Here is an 11,496-nt window from a genome sequence, read left to right on the forward strand (position 1 = left end):
TCTATAGTTTCCTGTAACATCTTTGTGGGTTTTTTTTTTTTTTGAGGAAGATTAGCTCTGAGCTAACATCTGTCACCAATCCTCCTCTTTTTGCTGAGGAAGACTGGCCCTGAGCTAACATCCGTGACCATCTTCCTCTATTTTATGTGGGACGCCTGCCACAGCATGGCTTGACAAGAGTTGTGTAGGTCCACACCTGGGATCCAAACCAGCAAACCCTGGCCACCAAAGCAGAATGTGAGAACTTAACTGCTGTACCACTGGGCCAGCCCCAATGTCTTTGATTTTAATATCAGGTAATGATGGCTTTGTAAAATACATTGGGTAGCATTCTTTCCTCTTCTATTTGCTGGAAAAATTTTTGTACAATTGGTACTACTTTTCGGAAATGTTTGAGAAAACTTACCAGCGCAGCCATCTGGATGTGAAGATTTTTAGAGGGGGATGGTTTTTAACCACAAATTCAATTTTTAAAATATATATAAGATTATTTAAAATAACTCCTTCTTCTTCAGTGAGTTTTGCTAGTGTGTCTTTCAAAAAACGTGTTTCATCTTTGTGATTATAAATATCTCTGGAATCTGCAATGAAGTCCCTTCCTTCATTCCTGAAATTGGTAATTTACATCTTCTGTCTTTTTACCTTGGCCATATGGCTAATCAATTATTAATTCATTAATTTTTTTGAAGGACTATTCTTTGGTTCATTGATTCTTTCTCTCTGTCTCTCTTTTAATGCTTTTCCATTTCATTGTTTTCTGCTGTTAGTTTTACTATTTCCTGGGAATTCTGGATCAATTTCCAGCAATCAACACTCTAGGTCATTGTGTTTTAAATTTTTTCAAAACTATGACATAATGAATACTTTTTATATCGTATCTTGATAAGTGCACAAAAAGCTCACATATATATCATTGAAACAAACTTTCACAAAATTACTGTATTACATGTGATAATTTTTTTCCCCAATTCAATTCCATTCTGTTCCAGCCTAGCAAGAAAAAGCTGTTCATAACCTGCTAAACTATATTTACTGCCTACTAATGGTTAGTGATCTGCAGTTTGAAAAACACTGCTGAAGATGATTCTGAAACAGGTCATATATACAACACTTTGTGAAACCTTCTACTGCTTCTTGATCTGAGTCATTGATAAAAATAAAAAACAAGATAGGGCGCATCTAGTCCTACAGCACATCCTTAGAAATCTCTCACCAGGTTGAAATATAGCTTTTAATGAAAATACTTTGCATGTGGTGTTTTATTCATTCATTGGATGAATATTGAACCCAGGTATCAATGTAGGCATTGTGGATACAGCAGTGAATAAAACAGATAAAGTCCTTTACCTATGAAATTTCTATTTTAATGCATAAAAACAGTAAATCAACAAAATACACAAATAAATAGGTAAAGTGATGATAAGTGCAATGACAAAAAGTAAAGCAAGATGAAGAAGACATGGGGATACCATTCTATTTTACTTGGGATTGTCAGTGACTGTTTTCTCTGAAAAGGTAATATTTCAGCAAGGAGCTGGAGAAATGAGATGGACGGGGAAAGAGTATTCCAAACAGAGGAAAGAGCCAGGCAAAGTCCTGAGGCAAGATCATGGTTGGAACTGGAGAGGAACATGTCAGGGGAGGGACCAGGTGGAGAGCAGAGCAGAGACATAGCAGAGTTCAGGCCATGGATTGCTCTATAGACCAGGGCAATGACTGGATTTTACTCTGAGAGACAGGGGAAGCTATTTGAAGTGTTTTTTTCAGTTGAGTTATATGATCTGACTTATACTTTAAAAGACTTGATCAGACTGCTGTGGAGAGAGTAAAGCATAGGGAGGCAAGATGGAGGCAAAGGAAGGTACTAGAGAAGTCCAGGCAAAACGTGGTGTGACTTGGATTAGGGAGATAGCAACAAAGGTGGTGAGAAGTGATTGAATGCTGCACATGTACGGACAACAAAGCTGACCAACTCCCCTGATAACTGTATGAGAGTATGAAGAAGGGAGGAAGCCAACACCACATTTATCATTCCATGTTGTATATTTTTATGGCACTTGTTAGCATTTATAATTATATTATATATTTTTTTCTCACTTGTTTATTTTCTTCCCTAGCTGCTAGAATACGCACTTCAAGAGAGCAGAAGCCTTGTCCAGCTTGTATTCCGACATGTAGAAGACTGCCTGGCACGTATAGAGGCCCAATAAATATTTGCTCGTATGAATGAGTGAAAGGAAAGAATTTGGCATCTATATTGAGTCCTTAATGCATTTCTGAACTTTCACTCTCTAATTCTATTCTGGGAATCTATTTTGAGGAAATTTTCACAAATATAAAGACTTGTCTCCATAGATATTCATCAAAGCAACTGAATCTAATAGTGGAAAATTAAACACTCATCCCAACTGCTCAACAAGAGGAGAATTGGGGACACTTCCCAAAAGGTTCAAGGAAGACTTTGCCCACTTTCAGGGCAGATGGTCAATGACTGGAAATGGGTCTCTGTGCTGGGGCTTTAACACCCAGGACCCAGCAGACCCATGGGCACAGGATCTTGCCAGCTAGACAATAGGGTTATGTTAGTTCACTTCAAATCATGCATTCTAATTACCAGTCTTAAAATCTCAAGGGTTTAATTTAAAAAGTTTTACAAAAGGCTTTGAACTAGTTTCTGGGACCTCATTATTGTCTTCTCTCCTCACCGTGGGCCTATGTGGAGGGAGTTAAGGGAAAGGAGAAAAGTGACTAAGGAAGAGAGAGGGAAGAGAAGTGTATATGATAGAAAAACCCAAAGGAACTTGGGAGCAGACATTTAATTAAAACCCAGCTGGGCAATTTGCATCAGTGAGTTTAACCCTGAGAAGGAGAAGGTAGCCTTAGGAAATGCTGTGGGAATATGGATGTGTGTGGCCTCTCAGAGGTAACATTTTCAGTAGACATTGCAGTACCACTCATGGCAGATACTCAGCACCTTCCTGTGGGAACTAATGCTTGTGTGCGCAAATGTGAACACATTGGCATTTAAAATTTTACTAATTAACAAAACCTACATTTATTCTCCTGAGTGCTGGGGAAAATAAACAAGATATAATCCCATTTTTTCCCTCACCAGAAGAACAACTCTTTTTTTCAACTAGCACAATGTAGCTCTGAGTCCTAGTACCCAGTCTTAAGCATTTTTATTCCCAAATCAAAGAATTTCTGAGCTGAAAGTTAGAGCCATTTTTTCTTTTCATTTTACAAATAGGGAAAATACTGCCCAGAGAGTACCTCAAGGTAGTAGAGAAAGAGAGAAAGTTTTATTTCCTGACCCCCATTTTGGCATCCTCTCCACTCTTCTGTACTGTTTTTTTTTTTTTTTTTGGATGTATTTATTCAAGAAATACTTAATGAAAACTTGTATGCAATGCACTGATTAGCCATTGAGAAAAGCAGCACACAAAGATTAAATGGGAATGAATTCTATTTTCTAGAGATGTACACTTTGGATATAAATATTCTCATAGCCGTTCTTTTTCTCTCTTTCCTCTACCTGATTCTAAAACCAACTTTAGGTGGCCAAGATTTAGACCTTCAAGAGCCAAATAGGAACGAATGCAAAGGAGAAATGTAGGTACTATTTGGGCTTCTAAAGATCCCAAGAATTGGGTAGAATTCTTGGAGGAAGAGCCTGTCAGGTTGGCCCAAGGACTCTCCGGTTGTGAATATATCTAGTGTAGCACTCAGGGATCACGGTTGGCAAGCAACAGAAAAGAAAGCCTTGGTTAACTTCTGCAGAAAAGGAAATTTCCAGAAGTAATTTAGATAGCTCTCATAATTGACAATGTGTATGGAGAACCAGGCCTGATTACATTAGGAACCAGGATATAGATGTTCAGGAGTACAGCAAAATTATTGCACAAGAAGAGTTTGGTTAGGATGCAGCTGCTGTGGCCACTGGCTACTGGATACCACCAACAGAATTAATTCCATACTTTTACACTCCTCTTGTGTCATCTGCTTGGGATTCAATGTCCCAGCAGACATAACTGTCTACTCTCTAGTTATAAGGGTTGAGAGGGAGAAATGCATATATTTGGCATTTTTAGCTAATGTGCTGTGAAGAAGGACCTTGACTTCCACTCAGACTCAGATTATTTGAAGAAGACCCCAAACAGAATCACGATCCAAATGCTCAGCAGCCAAAAAAAGAAAAAGAAAACTAAAAAAGTCTCCATGTCTGTCTAAAACTCAACAGAACTGAGTGAGTTGAGAGCAGATAGGCAATCTGTATGATTCCAGTCAAATCTCCACTTTTTCATCCACAAAAAGCTTTTAGATATGAATTAACAAGTCTTTTGTCAATATAGGTTCATCCTGGAAACTCAAAGATATATTGAGAAGTAAGGTGTTATTAGTAGGGGGGGAAACTCAGTTATTTTAGTATTATGAAAATAATATATTTTTTAAACTAAAAAATATCTTTTACACATTAACCTCTTAAGTGTCAAGCATATAACAAATTTCAAATCTAATTGTGTTGAAAGAAAATCGGTTTGTCTGGCTGACCTGTGAATCTATGTTCTATCGAATCTCTTTCCCTTTACTTGAAAACTACTTTATAATTTCATATAAAACTAAACTTAATTTACTTTTTTCCTCTTTCAAATGCATAAGTCACAATTGCTCCCTCTATAGTGGATTATTCACATCTATATAAAAATAATCTCTAATATTTGATTATTTTAAAAAATAAACTCTCCCCTCAGCTTTTATTCCTCTAGTTATCACTCTATTTCTTTGCTTCCTTACCAAGAAAAATGTATAAAACGCAGTTTGAAATGGGTTGTCTCAAATTCCTCATCTCCCATTCTCCTCAACCTACCCCAGCTGGGTTTCTGACTGAGCCACCACCTACCTTGATGAGAGCACCAACAGCCTCCATGAAGACTGATCCCAAAGTTACCTCTCCACCCTCATTTTACGTGACTTTTTCATGAACATTCAACAACATATGACTGTTGACTTCTCCCTCCTCCTCCACTTTAAAAAAATATATATTTCCTTTCCCACAGTTCTGTGATACTATAATAAGTTTCTGCTTTCTCTTATCTCACCGGGCTGGTCTTTCCCAGTCTCATTTGCTTGTCCAAAAATGTTGGTTTGCAGCATTCCCAACGTTCTTCCTCTTAAGGAATTTAATGTGACCTAAAGCTTTGAATACCATCTATATTCTGATGAATTCTAAATTTGTATTTTCCGGCCTGACCTCTGTTCTGAAGTCTACACTCATCTGTCAAACTGCCTATCTAATATCTCCTCTTAATTCTGTTCTCCAAACCTCTAACATCTAGACTCCTATATTAAACTATTTGATATTTTCTCTTCATCCCACACACTCATTTCCCACTCTCTCAATTAATGTATAAAAAATACTGAGGGCTCAAGGTGAGAGCCTCAGTGTCACCCTGGATTTCTCATTACCTGTCCGCATCACATCCAATTCATCAGCTAAGTCTACCAGGTACACCCCCCAAAATAGAGGCTTGTGTTTTCTGAAAATAATGACAATTTTGTTTCTTTCTTTCCAATTCGTCTATTTTTCTTGTCTTAATGCATTTATAAGGGCCTCTAAGGATCTGCTGAAGGTAGCACTTAAGAGTGAACATTCTTTTCATGTTCTTGAATTTAATGTGAATGCTTCTAAACTTTTACTACTGAGTATAATGCTTGCTGAAACTTTCTGGTAGATATACTATCTGATTTAGGAAGTTTCTACTTTACTATGCTGCAAATATTTGATCATGTTTAATCATGATTGGGTCTTGGATTTTTTAAATTATGTTTTTGGCATGATCATAAAGTTTTTCTCTTGTAATCTGTGAATTCAGTGAATATATTAGATATACTAAAATTGCATCATCCTTGCATTCTTGAGACTTATCTGTTCCCCCAGTCCACACCCACTGGACTTGGAGCACACCCGTGCCACTCCTGCTCTGTAGCACACTTCGTACTGGGCAGGTTGTTGGTTTTCTTTCACTATGTGATAACATCTCCCTGGGTCTTTTAGGGGGAGCCTGCCTTCTGCCTTTCCAATGCTGTGTTAGAGTTTTAGAAAAGAGCTCCTCTTTCTAGTAGTTTAGGGAGAGGGTTGAAGAGGCTGGAGCCTGTGCTTAGTGTGCCATCTTGAGGACAGACAGGAAAGGATTGGAGTTATTTTGGTTGATGATATTAAAGAGATTTGTGATTCATCCTGACTTAGAGGAATGCCCTTGATCCCAAATTTAATGACGTATAGCAACACTGGGGGAAGTGATAATTCAGAGAAAAGAAGAGCCTTTCCACAATGAATGTTGGCTGAAGTTCAAGTGAGGAAAGAAAAGAAACAGGTGTGGGAAGAAGCAAAGACAGAGACCATATAATGTCCAGGCCTAAGGAATTTAATTAAAAGCTGATTATTTCCCTTGAAAGTTTCCATCATCATCCCCCACAGAAATTTTGCAGAAAACATTCTCATAAGTATTTAATCTTGAATATATAAAAGGGGTAGTGAGGAGACAAATGGAAAGTTCCCTCTGATCCAATCTGACCACCAATATGACCAAAATTTATGGAGCCAGGTATGAAGTAGAAAAAAATACAGAAAAGACTAAAGTCATATGGCAGTTTTTTTCTAGAGTAATGGAAGGAGTTCTTTGAATTTCAATAAATGTTGTAGACCTCTATAGGATATTCAATTGGAAAGGAGTTAGAAATCCTTAATAAGTCTTGTATACCTTATTCAGTCCACAAATACCTATCCATCAAGAATTTTTGATGTTCCAAGCACTGTGCTACATATTGGGAATAAAATTCTGAGAAATATGGACCTCAGCCCTGCCTCCATGAAATGTACAGTCTAGTAAGGGAACAAAACATTAAACAAACTAACTGCAAATGTGATGAGAAGTATTCAATGAAGCATGGGTGGTGTGACTGCAGGTACACAGTGTGCAGAGTCAGGGAACAGCTGGTATAGTGTTTCCTCTAAGAAATAATCTTTAAATTGGGACCTAAAAGAGGAGACAAAGAACCATTAGTCAGCCTTTCCAAGCAGACTCCCATCTTTCCAAAGCTGGAAAAAATCAAATTCTCGTCTATCCTCTTTATCCAAAGGTACCTTTAAAAACATGGTTTATGGTTTCAGAATCATGGAATTCTAGAGGTGGAGTCTTTCATGACCACTGGCTACCTTTACTATCAGAGGAAAACTGGCTTGTGTTATCAGTGTCCTGACTCATGTTGCTGGAGCTCACCCACTATATGTACAGGAAAGAGCTGTGAAACCAGAAAGGTCTATTTCAGGGCAAATCTTTTGTGAGAAAAGACAGGAGTCACACTGTACTAACAGCAAACTGGAGAGGACTTGAGGAAGGGGAAAATATTTTAGTTGGAATTTTCTGATGACAGGTGATAGAAACTCAACTCAAACTGGTAGAAGAGGAAGGAAGAAATTTATTGATTCAGGAAACAAAATTCTGGGAGTTGACATGGAGCTTGAAGCACTGCTAGATCTAGATTCCTGAGCAATAGATTTAGGGAGATAGATCTTTGATTTCTCATCGTTTTCCTTTATATAGGTTTCATTGTCCACAAGGCTCTTTGTGTGAACATAATTGCAAGGCTGCACCTGGCTTAAATGGCTCATAGAAACCATGATCTCAGGGAAAAAATCATTCTTCCTTCACCAATGACTTTATTAGTCATCAAAAAAGGGACACTGCCTGATTCTACTTAAGTCATGTGAAAATCCACGGTCCAGCCACTAGTCTAGGGGATGGCTTACTCTGGCTGTTCATGGTCTTGTGCCTACTCTTATGATGAGACTGCTGTGGTCCCTTGATTGCCAGCCCATTCCAATCATAGAGAAGGCAGAAGTAACTCTCAGGAGGAGAGTTCATCATAGAACAGATGAAAAAGGCAGGAAGTCCACTAAAGAAAAGCACATTTATATATTTCTTTTCTCTTTGAGCATATATTGGGCTCTTGTAACTAGAGGAAGGATAGCTACGATCGTATGTTCTTTCAGTTACAGGAGCTGGATCTGGACTCTAATGCTCAGTTTCGAATTCTTGCTCTACAATTTGTTAGTGTTTCACTTTGAAATTTAGGTTTCCTTGTGTGCCAGTAAAGATTATCTATGCATACATGGCTTAGCAGCGCTCCATTCAGCATGGATTTGCAACAACATTGATCCTCCAGCACAGAAGATCCTGACCAAAAAGCAGCCATGTGTCTTGCAAAGCTTTCCTTGGTTTGCATGAAACAAGCCAATATTTCTTTTGTTTGCTTACTTTGGTCTATCTTTCTAACACCAACATCACATTTTCTTGGATAACAGACTTTTAATTGTCAGCAAATTGTTCAATTCTTTCCCCAAGGGAAAACACAGGGTGTTTGGTAGACGATGTAGCAGCTCCTGTCTGGGAATAATTCCATGGGAATAATTCTAAAGAACACTCAGAAGGTGAATATACGAATCAATAACTCCCAAAGCATATGGAATATATGTCCATGAAGTTTAACCTATTATTACATTAGAGCTTTAATTTCCAGGAACACATTCTCCTACTTGGAACAGGGTCTGCCGGCAATAGTGCCTAACTTGTAGGGTGGTTACAATCAGGAAATGACGTAGTCCAGGTAAAGCACTTACCATCCCAGCTGGCACACAGTGAGTTCTCCATCATGCAGGTGTTACTATTCATTTTCAGCAAGTATCTGTTGACTACATACTGTGCTCAAACCACCCAGACAAAAGATATCTGTAAAATATATGAAATAATTTTAGGATTTGGAGAAAGGTGCTCTATAGGGATCCAAAGAAAGACATTCTTGGGGTTAAGTCTTTGGGTGGAGCAACTCTTGTCACCCAATGAAGCAAATGTAAAATGCTAAACAAATCAAGAAACAAATCCCTTTGGTTTAAAAAATAAAACTGGGCAAAAGATCTGAACAGAGATTTCTCCAAAGAAGATATACAGATGGCCAACAGGCATATGAAAAGTTGCTCAATATCATTAACTATCAGGGAAATGCAAATCAAAACTACCATGAGGTATCACCTCACTCCTGTCAGAACGGCTATAATTAACAAGACAGGAAACAACAAACGTTGGAGAGGATAGGGAGAGAAGGGAACCCCTGTACACTGCTGGTGGGAGTGCAAACAGGTGCAGCCATTATGGAAAGCAGTATGGAGTATCCTCAGAAAATTAAGAATAGATCTACCATACAATCCAGCTATACCACTGCTGGGTATATTTCCAAAGATCTTGAAAACACAAAGGCATAAAGATACATGCACATCTATGTTCACTGCAGCATTATACACAATAGCCTAGACTTGGAAGCAACCCAGGTGCCCATCCAGGGACTAATGGATAAAGAAGATGTGGTATATATACACAATGGAGTACTACTCAGCCATAAGAAATGATGAAATCCAGCCATTTGAGACAACATGGATGGTCCTTGAGGGTATTATGATGAGTGAAATTAGTCGGAGGGAAAAAGTCAAATACCATATGATCTCACTCATAAGTAGAAGATAAAAATAAAGACAAACAAACACATAGCAATGGAGATTGGATTGGTGGTTACCACAAGGGAAGAGGGGAGGATAAAAGGGGTGATTAGGCTCACATGTGAGGGGATGGACTGTAACTAGTTTTTGGGTGGTGAACATGTTGTAATCTACACAGAATTGGAAATATATTACGATGTACAACTGAAAGCTATATAATATTATAATCCAATGTTATTGCAATTAAAATAAATAAATAAAACTAGAGAAAACCTGAGTTATACATATTACCAATTTTGAAAATGACTGTTCAATTTAATCTCCACTTTTCAAAAGTATTAGGATATTCTGAATAAGATTGAGAAAAAAATAAAGTTGAAATTTGGGTTGATTAAGTAAGGATTAGACCTGTTGAACCCAGTGATTTGTTTCACAGTGAACGTTTCTACAATTCTTCACTCCTTTCTGTAAAGTGTATATGATTTCATGGGATTTTCCTGCCACTCAGGCAGACAGGCCAGGCTATCAGCCACTTCCTTCTGGACAGGCCAGCCCCAGGCCTCAAAGAAAGGAATCAGATTCTTCTGCACCTTTTCAGAGAATTTCTTCACCCATAAATTCATCTTGCCACTGTTGTCTTTGGGGATGCCAGACAGGGTCTGGTACTCAGCAAAGAGCTGCATGAATGGCTCCCACCCAAAGACCTCTTGGAGCTTGAGAGGGAAAGTAGGGACAGAATGAGGTATTTAGTCTACAAAATCCACCCATTCACACACACAATAAATTGCTTGCTAATGTTTAGTTATAAGGCACTTTTTAACACATTTAATTCTCATCAGTGGTTCTCTCCTTCTCCATTCCCTTATAATCTTCATTCCAGTGACTGGTGTCATACCTTACTCTGCCTCACTCTAGTCTCAGAGATGGAATCTATGCTTACACATTATTTGGTCCATAATAGGTTCTCAAGAAATGGTATTTACTTTGGTATTATTATTTCTCTCACTCCTAAGCTTAGTGGTAGATAAAGATTTCAATCTGATCTAGTGAGGATATCCTCTCATCTCAAAAGTGGAAGCCTACCATTTGAAAATACCCACACCATCCAGATGTAATGAAATTTTTATTCTTTGTTGAAGATTTGACTCCTAGTAATTCTGCCAAATTGCCTTCTGGAGACGGGCAGATATGTAAGAAGAATGCATTCTTTGTGGGTAGAGCTAGGAGAGACTCAGACAGTAGGGAGAGATGGGTGCTCAGAGGCAGGTCCTGGAAGGCCCCTCCAATGGATCATCAGGATTGTAGAACTTTAGAGCTACAAAGGACATACTCCTGGTTCATCACGTAAGAATCTATGACCCTGGAGGATCACAGCCTTGAAGACAAGTTGAAGTAGAATGTCTCAGCCAGCACCACTGTCATTCTTTCATCATTGCTCAGCTGCGATATCATGTATCCATTAGATCATTAGGAGATATCTAATAGTAATTATAATCAACCATTTATTGAACATCTACAGTGTACCAGGAGCTGTGCTGAACACTAGGGTCACAAAGATGAAAAAGGAGAAAACTCTCCTATACTGGCCTCCGATAAGAGAGACAAGTGCTTAAGCAAATAACTGACAACGTCGTGTCATTAGAACACAAAAAGTAATGCAGGAGAGCAAGTAAATAATGTCTCAAAGGAATGTATTCAGGGAAGGTTTCCTGGAAAGGGTGACAAATGAGTTGATTTTGAAAGATGAACAGGAGTTTTCCTGGTATATAAAGAAGACAAAACCATTTTAGGGAGACAGAGCAGTGTTTGTAAATGCACAGAAACATGGAATACAGTGATGTGTTCTGAAAACTATAAACAGTTTGGATTTGCTGGCGAATGAGTAAGAGGGTGTGAGCCTGGAACTCAAGGCAGGAAGATAAGGCAGAGCCAGATAATGAAGAGTT

Source organism: Equus przewalskii, chromosome 4 (assembly GCF_037783145.1).
Source record: "Equus przewalskii isolate Varuska chromosome 4, EquPr2, whole genome shotgun sequence".
In the NCBI taxonomy this organism is placed as follows: Eukaryota; Metazoa; Chordata; class Mammalia; order Perissodactyla; family Equidae; genus Equus; species Equus przewalskii.